This window comes from Microcaecilia unicolor, chromosome 6, assembly GCF_901765095.1.
Source record: "Microcaecilia unicolor chromosome 6, aMicUni1.1, whole genome shotgun sequence".
Taxonomy (NCBI): Eukaryota; Metazoa; Chordata; class Amphibia; order Gymnophiona; family Siphonopidae; genus Microcaecilia; species Microcaecilia unicolor.
In genome coordinates, this window is record NC_044036.1 from 120,648,199 (window position 1) to 120,670,112 (window position 21,914).

General features: G+C 48.1%; 1 protein-coding gene across 1 annotated transcript in view; it reads right to left on the reverse strand.

The window, feature by feature from the left end:
- The window catches only part of TRMT1L (tRNA methyltransferase 1 like), a 283,269-nt gene that overhangs the window by 238,786 nt on the left and 22,569 nt on the right, over positions 1–21,914 (reverse strand).

Genomic DNA, 21,914 nt, shown 5'->3' on the forward strand with positions numbered 1-21,914 from the left:
GCGCATCCCTCCTAGCAGCCACATCCAGCCTGTAATGTTGGGCAAAAGAGAGCTTAGAAGCCCATGTTGCTGCACTGCATATCTCTTGACGAGAGAGTGCTCCAATTTCAGCCCAAGAGGAAGAAATCGCTCTGGTAGAATGCGCCTTAAAGGCTACAGGCGGAGACCGGCCAGCAAGCAGATAAGCTGAAAAGATAGTTTCTTTGAGCCAGCGGGCAATAGTGGCTTTAGACGCTGGAGACCCTCTGCGAGGACCTGATAGCAAAACAAACAGATGATCATAGATCCTGAAAGAGATAGTAACTCGCAGATACTGCAGCAGAGTCCTGCGCACATCCAACAGGTGCAACTGCCCAAAAGATTCTGGAAACTCCTCCTTATTAAAGGAGGGCAAGAAAATAGGCTGGTTTAGGTGAAACGCTGAAACCACCTTAGGCATGAAGGAAGGCACGGTCCGAACCGTGACCCCGGACTCTGAGAATTGCAGGAATGGGTCTCTACTGGACAGCGCCTGGAGCTCTGACACCCGTCTCGCCAAAGTAATGGCCACAAGAAAAACGGCCTTTAGTGTCAAATCTTTCTCCGATGCTCGCCGAAGGGGCTCAAAAGGAGAAGCCTGCAGGGCCTTCAAAACTAGCCCCAGGTTCCAAGCTGGACAGGGTGCTCGCACGGAAGGCCGGAGCCGAAGCACCCCACTAAGAAACCGTGCCACATCTGGATGAGCAGCTAAAGACATGCCTTCAACCTTACCACGAAGGGAGGCCAACACTGCCACTTGCACCCGCAGGGAATTATAGGCCAAGCCTATTTGTACACCATCCTGCAAAAAGTCCAGAATCGGTGAGACAGGAGCCCACATGAGTGTGATCACTTTTGAAGCACACCAAGACTCAAACTGGTGCCAAATCCTGGCATAAGCCATGGAAGTGGAACGCTTGCGGGCCTGCAGGAGAGTGGAAATGACTGTGTTTGAATAGCCTTTGTCCCTTAATTGCGCCCTCTCAATCGCCATGCCATAAGACCAAAGCGGCAGGCGTCCTCCATGGCTACCGGGCCCTGTGACAACAGGTTTGGTACCAGAGGTAAAGGAAGGGGAGCCTCCACTAGCATCTGTCGGAGGTCTGCATACCAAGGCCTCCTGGGCCAATCCGGGGCGATGAGGACCACTTCTCCTGGGTGCAGCCGAATCCGCAGGAGCACGCGCCCTATCAAGGGCCACGGAGGGAACACATATAGTAGGCCCGGAGGCCAGGGCTGAGTCAAGGCATCCAACCCTGCCGAGCGAGGATCTCTCCGTCTGCTGAAGAAGCACGGGCCTTTGGCATTTGAACTTGTCGCCATAAGATCCATCACGGGCTTGCCCCATTTGGCACATATCTGCAGGAATACTTCGTCTGCTAGTTCCCATTCTGCTGGACAAATCTGATGCTTGCTTAATCGGCTTGCACGTTGCTCTGACCTGCAATGTGAGCTGCCGACAGAAACTGAAGATGCAGCTCGGCCCAGTGGCAAATCTGTTCGGCCTGCGCGGCCAGTGCTCTGCACTGAGTGCCGCCTTGTCGATTTTGGTAGGTCACTGCTGTTGTGTTGTCCGACATCACTCTGACAGCCAATCCTTCCAGGGTCACTTGAAAGGCCAGAAGCGCCTGAAACACCGCTTTCAACTCCAGGCGGTTGATGGACCACTCCAACTCCTCGGGTGTCCATAGACTCTGGGCATGCTTCCCCTTGCAATGTGCGCCCCAGCCCTTCAGGCTGGCATCTGTCACTACTAGATACCAATCGGGGAGCGCCAGCGGCATTCCTCTCCGCAGCATGCTGTCTGAGAGCCACCACTCCGTGCTGAGTCGGGCCGCAGGGAGCCAAGAAAGTCTGCATTGATAATTCTGAGAAACTGGAGACCATCTTTAAAGTAGGGAATACTGTAGAGGTCTCAGGTGCGCTCTCGCCCAGGGCACCACTTCCAATGTGGCTGTCATCGATCCCAGCAGCTGGACAATGTCCCAAGCTCGCGGGCGGGGCATCCTCAGGAGCAGACGGACCTGATTCTGAAGCTTGCACCGCCTTAGCTCGGGTAGGTATACATAGCCCGAGTCTGTGTCGAACCTGGCCCCCAAATATTCTAGAGATTGCGAGGGGGTCAGGTGACTTTTGGCCAAATTGACGACCCAGCCTAGAGATTGAAGTACTGAGACCACTCTGGCTGTAGCTTGATAGCTCTCTGTTACAGAGTCTGCTCTGATGAGCCAGTCGTCTAGGTACGGGTGAACCCTGATACCTTCTCGCCTGAGCAAAGCAGCTACTACCACCATTACCTTCGAAAAGGTTCGGGGAGCTGTGGCAAGGCCAAAAGGCAAGGCCCGGAACTGGAAATGTTTTCCCAACACCGCAAACCTCAGAAACTTCTGGTGCGGGGGCCAAATTGGTATGTGCAAGTAAGCTTCTTTCAGGTCTAGCGACGTGAGAAACTCTCCTGGCTGTACCGCAGCAATGACGGAGTGCAGGGTTTCCATGTGGAAATGCCGCACTCTCAGGGACTTGTTTGATTCTTTTAAGTCCAGAATAGGGCGAAAAGACCCACCTTTTTCGCGGCACCACAAAGTAGATGGAGTATCGGCCATAGCCGTGTTCGGCGGGAGGTACCGGGGACACGGCCCCTAACTGAATCAGACCTTGCAAAGTCTCCTCTACTGCCGCCCGTTTGGCGGCAGAACCGCATCGGTACTCCACAAACACGTCTCTTACTGGGGCGTTGAATTCTATTCTGTAGCCATCTCTGATCAGGTCCAGAACCCACTGATCTGAGGAAATATTGGCCCACTCCTCGGCAAAGAGGGAAAGACGTCCTCCGATGACAGGAAGCGAGGAGGGGGCCGGTGCACCATCATTAAGAGGGTCGCCCCTGAACTCCAGGCCTAGAGCCGGTGGCTGCGAAACGCTTGTCCGAGCGAAAGGAGTTCCCCTGCTGAAAAACGGGCACGAGAAGTGAACCCAGCAGAACGCCCCAAGCGGTACCTTCTAGCTTCACGGAAGCGAGGTCTATAAGAGGAGTGGACCGCCTGGCCCTTGGAGGAAGGCCTCGGCCTATCTTCGGGCAAGCGCTGGGGTTTAGGATCTCCCAGGCCTTTAACAATTTTTTTTCCAACTCCTCACCAAATAGGAGAAGGCCTTGAAAGGGCAACTTCACCAACCTTTGCTTAGAGGCCATGTCCGCTGCCCAATGTCGTAGCCAAATAAGACGGCGAGCCGCCACTGCTACTGCCATTTGTTTAGCCGAAGCTCTGACAATATCATAAAGGGCATCAGCCAAAAAGGACAAGGCCGACTCCAGCCGTGGAGCCACATCCGAGAAGGGCTCCGCTCCATCTCCGGGCTGTTCTACTGCCTGTTGCAACCACGCCAGGCAGGCTCTAGCAGCATAACAACTGCATGCAGACGCCCGAACAGTAAGACCTGCAATTTCAAAGGACCGTTTAAGTGCTGCTTCCAGCCTACGGTCTGGTATATCCTTCAGGGCAACTCCTCCTTCCACACGGAGGGTAGTTCTCTTTGTCACCGCAGTGACTAGGGCATCTACTTTAGGCATTGCAAAGCGAGCCAAATGCTCCTCACGCAGAGGGTATAATTGCCCCATAGCCCTGGAAACTTTCAAAGGTCCCTCAGGGTCAGCCCACTGAGCGGAAATAAGCTCTTGGATGGAATCATGCAAAGGAAAGGCTCGAGCAGGCTTTTTGGTACTAGCCATCCTAGGATTCACAGAGGAGGCCGTGCCACTGTCAGGCTCTTCAATAGAAAGGACCTGTAGGGCATCTGAAATAAGCGCTGGCAGCTCATCACGGTGGAAAATCCTCACCGCGGAGGGATCATCCAGATCCTGTGGTAATTCTGCACCTGACTCTGGCTCCTCAGACCACGAAGGCCTGCCAGAACTCTCCAAATCCTCACAGCCCGACCACAGGGGGGGGGGGGGGGGTGGGGAAAGGAGGTGCACCACAATCTGAAGGGGAATTAGCCCTTCTACGCTTTTCTTTATGCCAATTATCAGGGGAAAATAGCCTCAGCGGGCAGTCCCAGGCCAGAATCCACCGGGGGGGGGGGGGGGGGGGGGAGAACAATAGAAGGGGCCTCAGACGACCCTTGAGGGAGAGCTCTTTTCAGCATGTATGCTTTATGCAATAACAACACAAAATCAGGGGAGAAAAACTCGCCCTGGGCACCCAGATCCCGTCCGGGGCTAGCCGCTCCCTGAATAGCCTCAATTCGAGGTCCCCCCCCCCCCCCCCCCGGGCTCAGGGCTCTCCGTCTCTATGGAGGCCGTGCCATGCAGAGAATTCAAAATGGCGTCCGCTGCCAGCTCTGAGCGGGAAGAATCATCGCTCGCCATGCTCGGGCCGGCTCTTATACCTGTACAGCACGATTTACAGAGCCCCGCTGCTGATTTGCGCTTGCCACACCGGGAACAGCGCTTTACATTCTCTGCAGCCATCGCCGAAAACGGCGGGAAAATTCAAAATGGCGGTTTCGCGCCAAAAACGCCCCGATCGCAGGCCCACCCCGGAGGAGTTAGAAAACACTCTTACCTCACTGGACCGAGTATCACAGCTCCAGTCCCATAGAAGAATCAAAGGAAAACCTCTGTTCTATTTTTTTTTTTTTAACGCTGTGAGGAAAGCAGAGGTAATAAGAACTCCGGAGGCTCAGATGAGTGGGAAAGGACAGGGAAAAGCAACCTAATATGTCCACATCCACGGGGGCATGGGTAAGGCAGGGAAAGGGCTAACCTATGTGCCTTCAAAGTGAAGCTGCTATAGCCTCTAACACCCTGGCTAACAACTGGCAAGCCAGGAGCCACCCCCCCGGCAGATTTTTGATGGAGCTCGAAGAAGCTGCAGCCACCCTGCTTGGGGAGATAGAGAATACTGAAGAGGCAGTGGAGCTGGCTGGCCATGAGGCACTGTGAAAAGTTGAGTGCTCTCTATCTCCCCCTGCTGGTTGATGGACACAACCCATACGTAATGGCTTCACCTGCTTGATGACAAGGAATGGCTCTATAAAACAAGTGAGCTTTTAAGGTGCTTCTAGATCACTGCCAGACCTGACTCCAGTCAAAGATATCAATTTCTAAGGGCTGCTACCAAAAATGAACGGTTTTGTACAGAAGCAAGCCTCACTTGCAAAACAGAGGGGAAAATTAAAAAGTCCCTGCTAAGGAGAATGCAGGGATTGTGACAGAAGATAAGAAGTTAAATTGTCCTCAGATATCCAACTGCTATGTATATTGGGGCTAATTTTACAATAAGCACTTAAGTGAAAAGTCCAAAAGAGTGCTTATTTTATAAAGACAACATAGGCGCCTATGAGTCTTTATAAAACAGACTCCCACATCTAGCCCCAATGGTACACAAATACTCTTGCATAATATCTACAGCTGCTCTGAAGAGGGAAGATTAAGTGCCATTCACCTTCCAACATGCTAGAGCAATATTTCCCAAGTCCAGTCCTGGAGTACCCCATGCCAGTCAGGTTTTCAGGATATCTACAATGAATATGTATGAACTTGAGTTGCACATACTGCCTCCATTATATGCAAATCTCTTTCATGAATATAAAAACTGATTGTCAAGTGGTATTACAAGACCGGAATTGGAAAACACTGTGCTAGAGGTTCAGTATATACTACTTGAATCCAATCTATAATATGCAAACCCAGTCCCACCTTTTCCAGGGTACCAAACATAAATGGCCAGTAAGCCCTGTCAAAAGCTTTCCCTGCATCCACAGAAAGAAGTGTCATGTCTGCCTTATGAGCCAAGCAGAACATGTTAACCACTCTATGCACATTATTCACCGTTTGCCTTCCCATCATGAATCTTGCCTTATCTTCTTTCACTAGGCCCAGCATGTGAAGCATCAAGTGATTGGCCAGGATCCTCATTAGAAGTTTAATATCCAAACCCAGCAGAATGAGTCTGTACAGACCCACAGAGGGCACTACATTTACCTTTCTTATGAAGTATTGTGATACCTGCTTTTCTTATGAAATATGGAAGGCTACTTCCTTTAACAAGCGAATTAAAGCCCTCTGCCAGTGATATGAGAAGCATTTTTAAAAGTTTTATAAAAAAAACTTAGAGGTGTATCCATCTAACCCAAGGAATTTGCCTGGTTTCAGCTTCTGAAAAGAAGCATCCACCTCCTGATCTATGTCTCGACAGTTAACCTGTCTACGTTTTTTCAAAACAACTCTTGGTTTATCTATCATCAATCTTTATTATTCTTTCTATTAATCATTACATCTATCCACTTAATGCTATATTCTTTTAATAAAACCATTTACACTATCCACATTCTTCCATCTCATTTATAACCACAATTTTAAAACTCTCTTTACACAGCTCTCATGAAAATAGCAATCCACATTCCTAATGTTGTTCTACAATAAAGATACACATTTTCATTTGTATCTAAATTCACAACAATATCTATAAAGGTTAACTGTATGCAGATTTAATTTCGTCCACAGGTCCTTGCTTCACCTAATTGAAGCTAGCACAGTTCAATTTCTTGCTTTACTTTCAAAATCAACCCTCCACGATTGGGTTGCATTAATTGATCCGTTCTTTAATCCCTTAAAACCGCGGACTTCTTTCAACTGTTTCACTACATGTGTCAAGTTTTTCATCCCATTCAAGGAACATATTATTGTGCCTTCATATCCTTCTAACTTGTTCATACGTGCTGGTATCTCAAACTTTATCCATGCTAGATTTTGTCCATGCTGAATTTTCATGCTGTGACCCTACACGTACGCGTTTCGCATTATGTTGTGACTTCAGGGGTCAATAATTCTAAATGAAACAGCAGGAAATATTTTCCAATTTAACTACTTCAATCTTACCATACAATAACTTCTAAACAGACTTGCAATTCTTACCGACTGCCAAAAACCCGCTGGACACTCTCACCGCATCATACCTGCGTGGAGCGTCAAAACGACGCCCACGCATGCGAATGATGTGGCTCAGGGAATCGGTGCTTTAAATACCCTCCCTCAGAGATTTCACCAATCGATTTCTTTATTAAGACCTTGCGGGACAACCGTATTCCACTGGAAAATCAACCTCTGCTCTTTCCTTAACAACATATGGGGGATATTGCCTCCTCTTTGTACTTTAATCTGGTACAGGACTACAAATCGTAGTTCCTGTATTACATGCTGTTTTTGTGTCCAGTGGGACACCAAAGAAGCTTCCATGTGTCTAGTACGCAAGTTACTTAAATGTTGGGCTACTCGTTTTTTAATCTGGCGTGTGGTTTGGCCAATGTACCAAAGAAAACATAGACAACAGATGCTATATACACAATTAGATGAATTGCAATCCTTTCTTCTTTGTAATACATACCTTCTACATGTAAAATTGGGAATTTGAATTTCTTTAACTTGTAAAGTGAATGATACATACCTGTAGCAGGTGTTCTCCGAGGACAGCAGGCTGATTGTTCTCACGACTGGGTGACGTCCGCGGCAGCCCCCACCAACCGGAAAGAAGCTTCGCGGGACGGTCGGCACGCAGGGCACGCCCACCGCGCATGCGCGGCCGTCTTCCCGCCCGTGCGCGACCGCTCCCGCCAGTTGAATGACTAGCAAAAGATGAAACACACAACTCCAAAGGGGAGGAGGGAGGGTAGGTGAGAACAATCAGCCTGCTGTCCTCGGAGAACACCTGCTACAGGTATGTATCATTCACTTTCTCCGAGGACAAGCAGGCTGCTTGTTCTCACGACTGGGGTATCCCTAGCTCTCAGGCTCACTCAAAACAAGAACCCAGGTCAATTGAACCTCGCAACGGCGAGGGTACAACAGAAATTGACCTACGAAGAACAACTAACAGAGTGCAGCCTGACCAGAATAAATTCGGGTCCTGGAGGGTGGAGTTGGATTTACACCCCAAACAGATTCTGCAGCACCGACTGCCCGAACCGACTGTCGCGTCGGGTATCCTGCTGGAGGCAGTAATGTGATGTGAATGTGTGGACAGATGACCACGTCGCAGCCTTGCAAATCTCTTCAATAGTGGCTGACTTCAAGTGGGCCACTGACGCTGCCATGGCTCTAACACTATGAGCCGTGACATGACCCTCAAGAGCCAGCCCAGCCTGGGCGTAAGTGAAGGAAATGCAATCTGCTAGCCAATTGGAGATGGTGCGTTTCCCGACAGCGACCCCTAGCCTGTTAGGGTCGAAAGAAACAAACAATTGGGCGGACTGTCTGTGGGGCTGTGTCCGCTCCAAGTAGAAGGCCAATGCTCTCTTGCAGTCCAATGTGTGCAACTGACGTTCAGCAGGGCGGGTATGCGGCCTGGGGAAGAATGTTGGCAAGACAATTGACTGGTTAAGATGGAACTCCGACACCACCTTCGGCAGGAACTTTGGGTGGGTGCGGAGCACTACTCTGTTATGATGAAATTTGGTATATGGAGCATGAGCTACTAGGGCTTGAAGCTCACTGACCCTACGAGCTGAAGTAACTGCCACCAAGAAAATGACCTTCCAGGTCAAGTACTTCAGATGGCAGGTATTCAGTGGCTCAAAAGGAGGTTTCATCAGCTGGGTGAGGACGACGTTGAGATCCCATGACACAGTAGGAGGCTTGATAGGGGGCTTTGACAAAAGCAAGCCTCTCATGAACCGAACGACTAAAGGCTCTCCAGAGATGGCTTTACCTTCCACACGATAATGGTAAGCACTAATCGCACTGAGTTGGTCTTGAGGCCAGACTCTGATAAGTGCAGAAGGTATTCAAGCAGGTTCTGTGCAGGGCAAGAACGAGGTTCTAGGGCCTTGCTCTCACACCACACGACAAACCTCCTCCACTTGAAAAAGTAACTCTTTTTAGTGGAATCCTTCCTAGAGGCAAGCAAGACTCGGGAGACACCCTCAGACAGACCCAACGCAGCGAAGTCTACGCCCTCAACATCCAGGCTGTGAAAGCCAGGGATTGAAGGTTGGGGTGCAGCAACGCTCCGTCGTTCTGCGAGATGAGAGTCGGAAAACACTCCAATCTCCACGGTTCTTCGGAGGACAACTCCAGAAGAAGAGGGAACCAGATCTGACGGGGCCAAAAGGGCGCCACCAGAATCATGGTGCCGCGGTCTTGCTTGAGCTTCAGTAAGGTCTTCCCCACCAAAGGTATGGGAGGATAAGCATACAGGAGGCCGGTCCCCCAATGGAGGAGAAAGGCATCCGACGCTAGCCTGCCGTGTGCCTGAAGTCTGGAACAGAACAGAGGCAGCTTGTGGTTGGTCTGAGAGGCGAAAAGGTCCACCGAGGGGGTGCCCCACGCTCGGAAGATCTTGCGTACCACTCTGGCATGGAGCGACCACTCGTGCGGTTGCATGACTCTGCTCAGTCTGTCGGCCAGACTGTTGTTTACGCCTGCCAGGTACGTGGCTTGGAGGAGCATGCCGAACCGACACGCCCAACGCCACATCCCGACGGCCTCCTGACACAGGGGGCGAGATCCGGTGCCCCCCTGCTTGTTGACGTAATACATTGCAACCTGATTGTCTGTCCGAATTTGGATAATTTGGCAGGACAGCCGATCTCTGAAAGCCTTCAGTGCGTTCCAGATCGCTCGGAGCTCCAGGAGGTTGATCTGCAGATCCTTTTCCTGGAGGGACCACAGACCCTGGGTGTGAAGCCCATCGACATGGGCTCCCCACCCCAGGCGAGATGCATCCGTCGTCAGCACTTTCGTGGGCTGCGGAATTTGGAATGGACGTCCCAGGGTCAAATTGGTCCGGATGGTCCACCAGAGCAGTGAAGTGCGGCAACTGGTGGAGAGGCGGATGACATCTTCTAGATTCCCGGTGGCTTGGAACCACTGGGAAGCTAGGGTCCATTGAGCAGATCTCATGTGAAGACGAGCCATGGGAGTCACATGAACTGTGGAGGCCATATGACCCAGAAGTCTCAACATCTGCCGAGCTGTGATCTGCTGAGACGCTCTGGTCTGCGAAGCCAGGGCCAAGAGGTTGGTGGCCCTCGCTTCGGGAAGGTAGGCCTGAGCCGTCTGGGAATTCAGCAGCGCTCCTATGAATTCCAGAGACTGAGTTGGCTGGAGATGGGACTTTGGGTAATTTATCACAAACCTAAGCAGCTCCAGAAGTTGAATAGTGCACTGCATGGACCGGAGGGCTCCTGCCTCCGAGGTGTTCTTGACCAGCCAATCGTCGAGATATGGGAACACGTGCACTCCCAGCTTGCGCAGGTAGGCCGCTACCACCACGAGGCACTTGGTAAACACTCGTGGGGCAGAGGCGAGCCCAAAGGGCAGCACACAATACTGAAAGTGCCGTGCGCCCAGGCGGAATCTGAGATACTGTCTGTGAGCTGGCAGTATCGGTATGTGAGTATATGCGTCCTTTAAATCCAGGGAACATAGCCAATCGTTTTTCTGAATCATTGGCAGAAGGGTGCCCAAGGAAAGCATCCTGAACTTTTCTTTGACCAGGAATTTGTTCAGGCCTCTCAGGTCTAGGATGGGACGCATCCCCCCTGTTTTCTTTTCCACAAGGAAGTACCTGGAATAGAATCCCTGCCCTTCCTGCCCGGGTGGTACGGGCTCGACCGCATTGGCGCTGAGAAGGGCGGAGAGTTCCTCTGCAAGTACCTGCTTGTGATGGGAGCTGAAAGACTGAGCTCCCGGGGGACAATTTGGAGGCAGGGAGGCCAAATTCAGGGCGTATCCGCACCGCACTATTTGGAGAACCCACTGGTCGGAGGTTATGAGAGGCCACCTTTGGTGAAAGAATTTTAACCTCCCTCCGACCGGCAGATCGTCCGGTACGGACACTTGTAGGGCGGCTATGTTCCCGTGGATCCAGTCAAAAGCCCGTCCCCGGCTTTTGCTGTGGAGGCGCAGGGGGCTGCTTAGGCGCACGCTGTTGACGAGAACGAGCGCGCTGGGGCTGTCCCTGTGCCTGACGAGGCCTTCGGGCCGGCTGGTTGTACCTACGCTTCGCAAAAGAATAGGGTGCAGCCTGCCGGGCCCGGGAAAAACGTCCACCTGTGGAGGTGGATGCTGAAGGCGCCCGGTGGGAGAGCTTGTCGAGAGCGGTTTCCCGCTGATGCAGTTGGTCCACCATCTGCTCGACCTTCTCGCCAAAAATGTTATCCCCCCGGCAAGGGACGTCAGCCAGTCTCTGCTGGGTGCGGTTGTCCAGGTCAGAGGCACGCAGCCATGAGAGCCTGCGCATCACTATACCTTGGGCCGCAGCACGAGATGCCACGTCACAGGTGTCAAAAATACCCCTGGACAGGAACTTTCTGCACGCCTTCAGCTGCCTGACCACCTCCTGATAAGGCCTGGACTGCTCCGGCGGGAGCTTCTCGACCAGGTCCGCCAGCTGTTGCACATAGGTCCGCATGTGGATGCTCATATAGAGCAGGTATGACTGGATGCGGGTCACGAGCATGGAGGATTGGTAGGCCTTCCTCCCAAACGAGTCCAGAGTGCGAGACTCCCGCCCCGGGGGCGCCGAGGCGGTATCCCTCGAACTCCGTGCCCTCTTGAGAGCAGAATCCACGACCGCTGAGTCATGGGGCAATTGGGGCCGCATGAGCTCTGGGTCAGAGTGGATCCTGTACTGGGACTCTGCTTTCTTGGGAATGGTGGGGTTAGTTAATGGTCGCACCCAGTTCCGGAGCAGCGTCTCCTTCAGGACATTGTGCAGCGGCACCGTGGAGGACTCTCTAGGTGGTGATGGATAGTCGAGGACCTCGAGCATCTCGGCCCTCGGCTCTTCCACAGAGACCACGGGGAAGGGAATGCTGATAGACATATCCCGCACAAAGGAGGCAAAGGAGAGACTCTCAGGAGGTGAGAGCTTCCTCTCCGGTGAAGGCGTGGGGTCCGAGGGAAGGCCCGTAGACTCCTCTGAGGAGAAATATCTAGGGTCCTCCTCTTCCCCCCACGAGTCCTCATCCTCGGTATCGGACATTAGCTCATGTAGCTGAGTCCTGTACCGGGCCCGGCTCGACGTCGAGGCACCGAGGTCTCGGTGTCGTCGAGCGGTGGACTCCCGCGCCGGCGGGGACGGAGCTCCCTCCATCGACGTCGACGGGGACTCCACCTGCGTGGCGGTCGAGACCGGCACCGCAAGCGGCGGCGGTGTCGACAGCCCCGGCGCCGGGCTAGAGCTCGCCGGCGCCACAGTCATCGGCGCCGAGGGCGCAAGCACCCCCGGCGCCGGCACAGCCTGGCGCATCAGCCCTTCCAGGATCCCCGGAAGGATGGCTCTGAGGCACTCGTCCAGGCCCGCTGCCGGGAAAGGCGGTGGGGCCGGTAAGGGTGTCGGTGCCGGAAGCTGCTGGGGGCCAGGAGACGGCACCGAGGTGCCGGAACCCCGATGCGTCGGTACCTCCACAACCGACGGAGACCTCTCCTCACGACGATGACGCTTCGGCGTCGTCTCCTCTCCGACATCGGGATGCACCGAAGGCGACCGGTGACGACGCTTCTTGTCTTTCTTCCGATGCACGTCACCGGCGCCGGAGGGCATGGAGGAGGAGGAGGTCGATCCCCCTCGGTCTCGAGGTACCGGGTCAGACAGGGTTCGGTCCCGCGGCCCACGAGCTGAGGGCGTGACCGGGGCCGACTGCCCACGCGGCCTCTCACCCCCACTCTCACCGGAGGACCGGCGGGCCGACGGGACCTGTTCTCCTGGGGTCGCTGCCATCGGTGCCGAAGTCTCGGGCATCGATACCGGTACCGAAGGGCCGGGCGTCGATACCGATGCCTTCGAGGTCGACGTCGAGGGGCCGGCGCAAGTTCCAAAAAGACGGTCCCGCAGAACTTGCCTCGCAACCTGAGTCCGTTTCCGGAGACCGAGACACAAAGAACACGACTTGAGATTGTGCTCCGGCCCGAGGCACTGGAGGCACCAAGCGTGGGTGTCGGTCTGCGAGATCGGCCGGCCGCAGCGACCACACTTTTTAAATCCACTCGGGACCTTCGAGGACATCGACGGAAAAATCGCGTCGGCGAAGTCAAAGTCGTCAATGGTGGCTAAAATCACACCACGAAAAACAAACGACCGAGCGGCCACTAGGCCGCAACGTGGCATCCCCACTGGAAGCGAGGGAAAAAAGGGAGCGCGTGTCCCACACGCGCAGGGTTTCTTTTTTTTTTTTTTTTAAAAGGAAACCGGGCGGTAACTAAAACCGATAAACAAAGTTAGAAAAAACACGATCAGCGTAAACGCGATCGAACGATCCGGCGGCTGAACAGAGAGAGCGCAAAACACTACTCTCTCCAGGCGCGGAAAAAAAGGAACTGGCGGGAGCGGTCGCGCACGGGCGGGAAGACGGCCGCGCATGCGCGGTGGGCGTGCCCTGCGTGCCGACCGTCCCGCGAAGCTTCTTTCCGGTTGGTGGGGGCTGCCGCGGACGTCACCCAGTCGTGAGAACAAGCAGCCTGCTTGTCCTCGGAGAATGCATATTGACAGTGCACACACTGATGACAAATGTGATGTCCAGTATCTCTCTCTCTTCTTCCATGGTATCTATCACTATTTTTATTTAAATTTAAAGATTCTCCCAAATTCATACCTCAAGTGAACGCAAATCTTGTCATATTCCTAAGTGGCTTGTGAATACCTATGCATCGCCCAATGATTCTTATAATTTGTATACCCTTATTGGACATATGGGTATATGGTAACACGTTGGTTAAAGGAGACTCTTTTTTTTTTTTTTTTTTTTTCATTTTTTGATGACTCCATTCTCGCTGAAAATTATAAGCTCTTTTTACTGCCTTTTTCAAACTTTTATGAGGATATCCTCTATGCCTAAACCTAGTTATCATTTGTTCAGATTGCACTTGGAATTCTCTCCGAGAGTTACATAATCTCCGAATACGGAGAAACTGACTAACTGGAATACTGTTTTTCAGTCTCTGTGGGTGATGGATGCGATAATGAAGTATGGCATTTCGGTCAGTCTCTTTACAAAATGCTTTTGTGATACAGTGACCATTTATCCACTGAAATTAACATCTAGAAAGTTCACTTCATGGTACCCAATATGGTGAACAAATTTAATATGCATGTTCACTGAATCTAAATATTCAATTAAAATTTCTACACCCCCCCAATACTATCCAACAGATGGAAAAATTAGTTCTTACCTGATAATTTTCTTTCCTTTAGTCCCAAAGGATTAGTCAAAAGTTATAGGTTGTCTTATCTACCAGCAGGTGGAGACAGCGAGCAAATTAGAACTTTGCCACATAAAGTTGCTGTGCACTAAGTTCCATTCAGTATTCGGATAGCCAAGCAGTAAGAAGTTAATGGAAAGAAGCAGAACTCCTGCCTCAACAAATTTTTATAATATTTGAAGAACACTAACCTTGTGCCTAAAACATGAAAATCAACAAATAACCCAACAAAACAGAAGAAGGAGTGACGGGTGGGATCTGGACTAATCCTTTGGGACTAAAGGAAACAAAATAGAAGATAAAAACTAATTTTTCCTTCCTTGGCATATCCGAAGGATTAGGCCATACTTGTGAGATGTATAAAAGTAGTCCTCAAGATAGGAGGGATCTCGATAACCCTTCCACAAAAACAGACACTCCAAAGAAAGCTTCTGCTCTAGCTGCCACATCTAGAAGATAAGGCTTAGAAAATATATGAAATGTGGATTATTTGGCGGCCCTACAAACTTTATCTACAGAAACAGTATGGGATTCTACAAAGAAAGCAGATAGTGCCTTTATAGAATGAGTTTTAAGACAGAAGGCAGTTCTTTTCCCTGCTAACACATAGGCTGAAGAGATGGTGTATTTTAACCATCAAGCTCAGGCACAACCAAGCTGTGCGGCCACAGCCAGCAGAGTAAGGAGCTAGGCCAGAGACCAGGAGCACCAGACAGAACAACATACCATCTGCTGAGGTAAAGAAAATACTAGATCATTCAAGAGAGTACCACCGGCTAAGTCACTGGTAAAACTCAGGTTTGTTCTCTACCTCCATCTGCTGGAAGTAGGTGATTACACTCACTTGTGTAGAACAGTGTAGCTATACCTAACCCAGTTATACCTTCTGAATTTTCCCCCTCTAAATGTAAGAGCGTTCAAAGATTTAGTCCATGCTTAACCTGTCTTGATGGGCTGCATAGCATGCATAAAAATGGTTACATTCCCATCTTATCATTATTTTTGTCAGATGTCAGTCCAGGTGCCTGACAAGGATCTTAACAGATTCTAAAGGAGGGTCTTCAGGTTTAGAAGATCCCCAAACTGCCTGGACAGACTCTCTGTTGGCAAATAACAGAGAAGACATGGGTGTTGCAGAGTTCCTTAAATATTACTTTGCAGTGCAACTCTGAGCTACCTTTGATTGGCAAGGTATATGCAGTATCCACATAGGGAGGGGATGGGATTCTTTTTTTTTTTTCTTATTATTTTATTTATCATTTTACTTAATTACATTCACATGTATCACATACATGTAAGGAAATACAGAAATTAATATAAAAAGGAAAACATTTTCTCTCAACAATATATATTTAAATAATTGTCCACAATTGGAAGATCCAAGATCAGAAAAACAATCTTAAAGAAAATAAGAAAAACTCAAAATGGTTAATCTTACACTTCACATTTTCTGAGGGAGGAAGGTTAATCGGTTATTGCAGCCGGTACAGTGGTAACTGAAGAAAGTTACTGCAGAGGATTCTTCATCTGTTTCCACAAACTCTATAATTTCTTAGGTTCAAACAAATAAGTAATAAGGAAAATAAAAGGGAATCGTGCTAGGAAGGTCCCACCTGGGGCAATGATTCCTGGCTGAAAAGCCAAGACTTCACACCTCCCAGTCTGCAATTCCCTTAATGTGTCAGGCAATATATTCATCTTTGAACCCAAAAAACTATCAACCATATATCGGAAATACAATTTCAAAATGTTGTTCCTATCTAATCAAAGACGAAAGTCACTAATAATATAACGCTATCTATAACTTCTGAATTTTCCAAAATGTCAGTTAAACACATCTCTTTTCTCTGAAAGAAGATTTTAAAGGAAATATAATTTTAGTCACCAAAAGGTGGCTATCAGAAGGTATTAGCAAAGTATCAGAGAAATATTTCTTCCAGAATTCAGTAGCTAATATATAGGGGGATGGGATTCTTATATGTTATTATCATTTTGTTTATTGCATTATTTTCCCCAAGTGTTTTACGCTAATGGATTCCCTTTTATCCTTTTTTGTAGGTAAAAATGTTTCCTGAAGGGTCCTCTATTAGGGCGATCTAAGATGGCGGTGTAACAGGACGCATGAAGTAGCAGCTCTGGCCCTGAATCGGGAAAATATTAATTCTATAACAGAATGCCGCATACTAAACGAAAGGGGGCGACGCGGATAGTCCCCCCACCTACCTCGTCTCCCTCGAAGCCTCAGACGGTGCTCGAGCGCTATTTTCTGCCAGTCTCCCATATAGTAGGAGATATGGATCCTATAGTGAGGTCTTCCGGGGAAGCGGAGACACTGCTAGGAGAAGAAATATCTCTGTCACCACCAGCAACTGTGAGGCCTCCGTGTCCGGCGTCTACAGCGGAGCCCGAGGAGCAGGGACGCCATACCGGAAGTGTCGCGGGCGAGACTGCTTGTGAGGGGCGGGAAACGCTGGAACAGACGCTGAGAACAGAAGGAAGAACAGCAGGGTCATCGAAGGAGGTAAACCTGGACATGATATGGACTGTTTTGAATAAAATGGATGCTACACTACAACGAACTTCAGGAGAAGTGAGTACTTTTGAAAAAAAATTCCAAGAATTGAATTTAAGAGTTGACCAGTTAAAAACGGACATTGCTGAAAAGGTAACAGATTTTCAGAATAAAGTAGACTCTTTTCAAGAATTTAAAGTTGGTGTGGTCAAAGATAATACAGAAATACGAAGAAAATTGGAGCAAATTGAGAATTTTAATAGAAGATTAAATCTACGATTACTAAATTTCCCCAAACTCTCTGGGATTAATCCTCATGACTTGTTCAAAAGATATTTGAATGATGTCTTAAAAATTCCCCAAGAAGCGATTCCGCCAGTTAACAAGATTTATTATATTCCAAATCCCAAGGGAGAGAAAGGGAAAAGACAAGAAGGACTACAACCAAATTTAGATTTAGAGAACATCTCAGCAATACTAGAGAGTTCAGTGGACGAAAATACAGAGAGGTCAACTTTGATAGTTTCCTTTATTTTTGAACAGGACTTGAATAATATCATGAGACTTTACTTTAAAAATTTAGAAACTTGTTTCGGCGGAGTAAAAGTACAAATCTTCCCTGATGTCACAAAATCTACCCAACAAAGAAGGAAAGCTTTTCTAGCACTGAAAGCAAGAACTCTAGAGATAGGCGGGATGTTTTTCCTCGCCTATCCGTGTAAATGTTTGGTTAGGTTGGGTCAGGTTAAATATACCTTTTATTCACCAGACAGTCTAAAATCATTCCTGGAAGTTAAGCAATTGAAATAATTAAATAAGGGAGGATTTACGCCACCGAATTTCTTTTTTCTTTTATTGTATACTGGAACTTCCCTAACTCTGATCGCCCAATATTGTACATGAGGTCTAAGGAAGTATAAAGAATGTGTTGTTAAGAAATGGAATGTATCTCATTATTTGCCTTTTTGGCTTGTTGTTAATGAAAATTATTAATTATTAAGAAAATTACTATGGCTGTATTTCAAACAAGTGAATTCTTGTTAAAAGTGAAAACGAATAAATATATTAAATATAAAAAAAAAGTTTCCTGAAGAAGCCCATTATCTGGATGAAACCAAAGGTCTGCATGGATATGAAAATAATATTGACAATTTTGGGGCAACTGTCATTTAAAAATAAGTGCACTTTAAGGGTTTTTTAAAAATATATATTTGAAGGTTTTATTTTTATAGAAACATTTTGAGTGGGGAACAGATGAAAAAAAGCCACCTAAGTTGATTTAAGCAGCTGAGTGTGAGCTGAAGTTTATTGGCAGGCTGTTTAAAAAAAGCCCTACTCTTTATAAGAACAATTCCCATAGTAAAATTGTGATATGAAAAATATAGTATCCAAGATGTATGCACAATCTGAAGAAAAAATCATAAGTCATTACACACATATATAAAAAAAAATTGAGGGAGGAGGGATAAGCAAATGTGTTGGTGATAAATGTGAATGAAAAAAAATTTAAAACAAAATTCAAAAATGGGTCAATTTTTATTAGTATGGGAAGGAAGTTATTAGCATAAAACGAGAATTAACAGCAATTTTACTAAATTTTAGACATTTACAACCTCTTCACATATGTAGAAATTAGGTCTTACCTGATAATTTTCTTCCCATTACTCCTTCCCACTATTCCAGAAAATGTGGGATAGTGTTGTCCATCAACCAGCAGGTGGAGATAGAGAACTGAAAACTGAGCTGAGACATATCTCTGTGCATCCCGCCCAGCTCCTCAGTATTTACATAGGCAAGAAGTAAGGAGAAACTCAGAATAAACAAAATCTTTAAACAACTCACTAACCTAACACTAACAGCCTAGAAAACATGTGGGGACCTCTCTCATCTCTGGACAACTTGTGGAGAACAAGGGATATGCAGGAAGCACCAAGCAAGGTGACAGTTGTTATCTGAACCATTACTTCGCAGCAACTAAACATCTCAGAAACCTTGGGCGGACCTCTGGAATAGTGGGAAGGACTAATGAAAAGAAATTTATCAGGTAAGACTTTCTCCTTCCATTACATAGCTTCCCACTATTCCAGAACCTGTGGGATGTTCTAAAGCTAACCCTAGAGTGGGTGGGATCCTGACGCCACCATCCTGAGGATCAAAGCCCCCAAACTGGCTTCCAAGCGTTCTGCAACGTCCACTCTACTATTTGGCAAAGGTATGCCGGAGACAGTAAGGTAGTCTCTGCACAGGATATCACTGAACAACTTGTAAAATGAGCACACAAGATCTGAGGAGCCTGCTTCCCCACAAACAAATAAGCTGATATGATAGTCTCCTTCAGCCATCTAGCAAACGTGGGCTTGGGAGCTATGAGGTCAAGCATCTGTTTACTAAAAAGCACAATCTGTACGATTTGTGAAACTCATTTGTGACTTCATCTAATGAGAACTCTACGCGCATCAAGAAGCTTCAAGGAAGAATATTGAGCCTCCTGGTCCTCTCTGCAAAAGGACGGAAGCTCCACAGATTGGTTGAGATGAAATGCTGATACCTCTTTCAGAAAAAAGGAAAGAACCATGCACAAGAAGACCCCACTACCTCGGAAAGCAGAAAAAGGGATTCCGACAAGAGATCCTGAAGCTCCAAAACTTTACGTGCTGACGCAACAGCCACCAAGAATGCTGTCTTTAGTGTAAGATCTTTCAAGGAGGCATTCCAGAGTGGCTCAAAAGGAATCTTCTGAAGAGCCCGAAGGACTATATTAAGTTTCTACTCCAGATATGGAATGCAAAAGGAAGCCACAGGTGGCTCGTTCCTCACAAGAATCGAACAATATCCAGGTGAGTCATAAGAGACTTCTTTTGTAGTTGACCCCTGAAACAGGTCAAAGCCACAACCTGAACTGTTACAGAACCCAACGCCAATCCTTTCTTAAGACCTGACTGGAGAAACGCTAGGATGTGCACAATCTGAGCAAAGAAGGGAGAAAGTCCACACGCAGAACATCAGCCCTCAAATGACTCCACACTCTCACATATGTAATGAATGTAGAGCATTTCCGAGCCTGATGCAAGGTAGCAATGACTGAATCAGAATAACCTGTTCGTCTCAACCGAGCCTTTTCAATGGCCAATCCATTAAGACCAAAGGGGCACTGAACCCCCATGAGCACCAGACCTCGAGTCAGTAAGCTGCATACCTGCGGAAGATAGAAAGGATCTTCATCCAGCAGTTGAATCAGGTCCGTGTAACAAGGTCTACGCAGCCAGTCTAGGGCTATGAAAATTATTTGACCACAGTATAAACCTTTTCAACACACAGCTAACCATGGGCCAAGGAGGAAAGACATACAGTAGGTGTCTCCAGCCAGGGCTGCAGTAGGACATCAATCCCCATCAAGCCAGGTTCTTTCCAATGGCTGAAGAACTTGGGCACTTTGGCATTCCTTTTCGTCACCATTAAATCCACAAACAGAGAAACCCATTGGTCCACTGTCAGCTGAAAACCCTGGTGGAATAGTTACCATTCTCTCAGGTCCAAGAAGTGCATGCTGAGAACTTCCACCTTCACCTTCCAGAACCCAGCGATGTGAGCTGCTGACAAGCAGAGATGATTTTTTGCCACCCAATTCATAAGGGATGCCAGCTCCACCACCATCGGATAGGTGCGGGACCTGTCTTGCTTGTTGAAATAAGCCATCACCATCACATTGTCAGAGAAATCTCAGACTGGGGCCTCAGACAGAAAGGGAACGGGAAATGACGTAAGGCATTCTACAATTCCATACTGGGTCAGACCAATGATCCATCTAGCCCAGTTTCCCGTTTCCAAAAGGTGGCTAAGCCAGGTCACAAGTACCTGGCAGAAGCCCATGCCTCCCCATGTCTGTCTCAATAGCAAATTATAGACTTTCCTCTAGGAAGTTATCCAAACCTTTCTTAAACCCAGATACGCTGCTGTTACCACATCCTCCGGCAAAGAGTTCCACAGGTTAACTATTCGTTGGGTGAAAAAGATTTCCTCTGAATTGTTCTATAAGTACTTCCACGTAACTTCCTTGAGCATCCCCTAGTCTTTGTACTTTAGGAACAAGTAAAAAAAAATCGATTTACTTCTACTACACCACTCAGGATTTTGTAGACCTCAGTCATATGCACACTATGCTAGACTGGGACAACTCATTTCAGTTCAAGCTCAATACTGAGAAATCTCATTGCCTAATTCTCTCCTCCCCCTATAACAAATACATACTCCCAACATTAATCACTCCGGAGCTTGCCGTACCAATCTCTGAGACCCTAAAAATATTAGGAATGATTGTTGACAAAAACTTAACACTGGAGCAACATATGAACTCTACTGTCAGACATGTTCTTCACTCTTTGGAAACTAAAACGTATAAAACCTTATTTTCCTAGCGAAGTCTTTTGCAATTTAGTTCCATCATTAGACATAAGCTGCCTTGATTACTGCAATGGAATATATGCAGCGTGCAAAGATATGCTTCTAAAAAAATTACAAACTGCCCAGAATACAGCTGCCAGGCTAATTTATGGTACATCGAGATTCGAAAGTTCAAGACAACTGCGTGAGAAACTGCACTGGCTTCCTGTCAAGGACCGCATCACTTTTCAAATTTGCACTCTGGTGCATAAAATCATCTATGGTGAAGCCCCAGCCTATATGGACACCCTAATCAACTTGCCACCTAGCAACTCAAACAGATCAGCTCGTTAGTACCTAAATCCCCAGTATATAGTGGCCTCAAGTACAAGTCTACCTACGCATCCTCCTTCTCCTATATTAGCGCTCATTTGTGGAATGGTCTACCTAAATTGGTGAAACTTACTCCTGATCACCTGACCTTCAAAAAGCGCCTCAAGACCTTTTTATTTGGAAAAGCTTACGCTCAAATCCCACCTACCATCTTTTACTTCTGAACTGTCTCTGTCAAGGCGTCATGTTGATCACCACTACTCTTTCTTTTTTCCCTTCTTTGCTTTTACCCTCTCTCTCTTACACTTCTAAGAAATTGATTGTTTGCTTGCTGACTTGATGTATGTTTTTTCATTGAGCCTGCCCGTGGGTGGGAAATTGTGGGATATAAATGCTATAAATAAATAAATCTCCCCTCATCTGTCTCTTTTCCAAGCTGAATAGCCCTAACCTCTTCAGCCTTTCCTCATA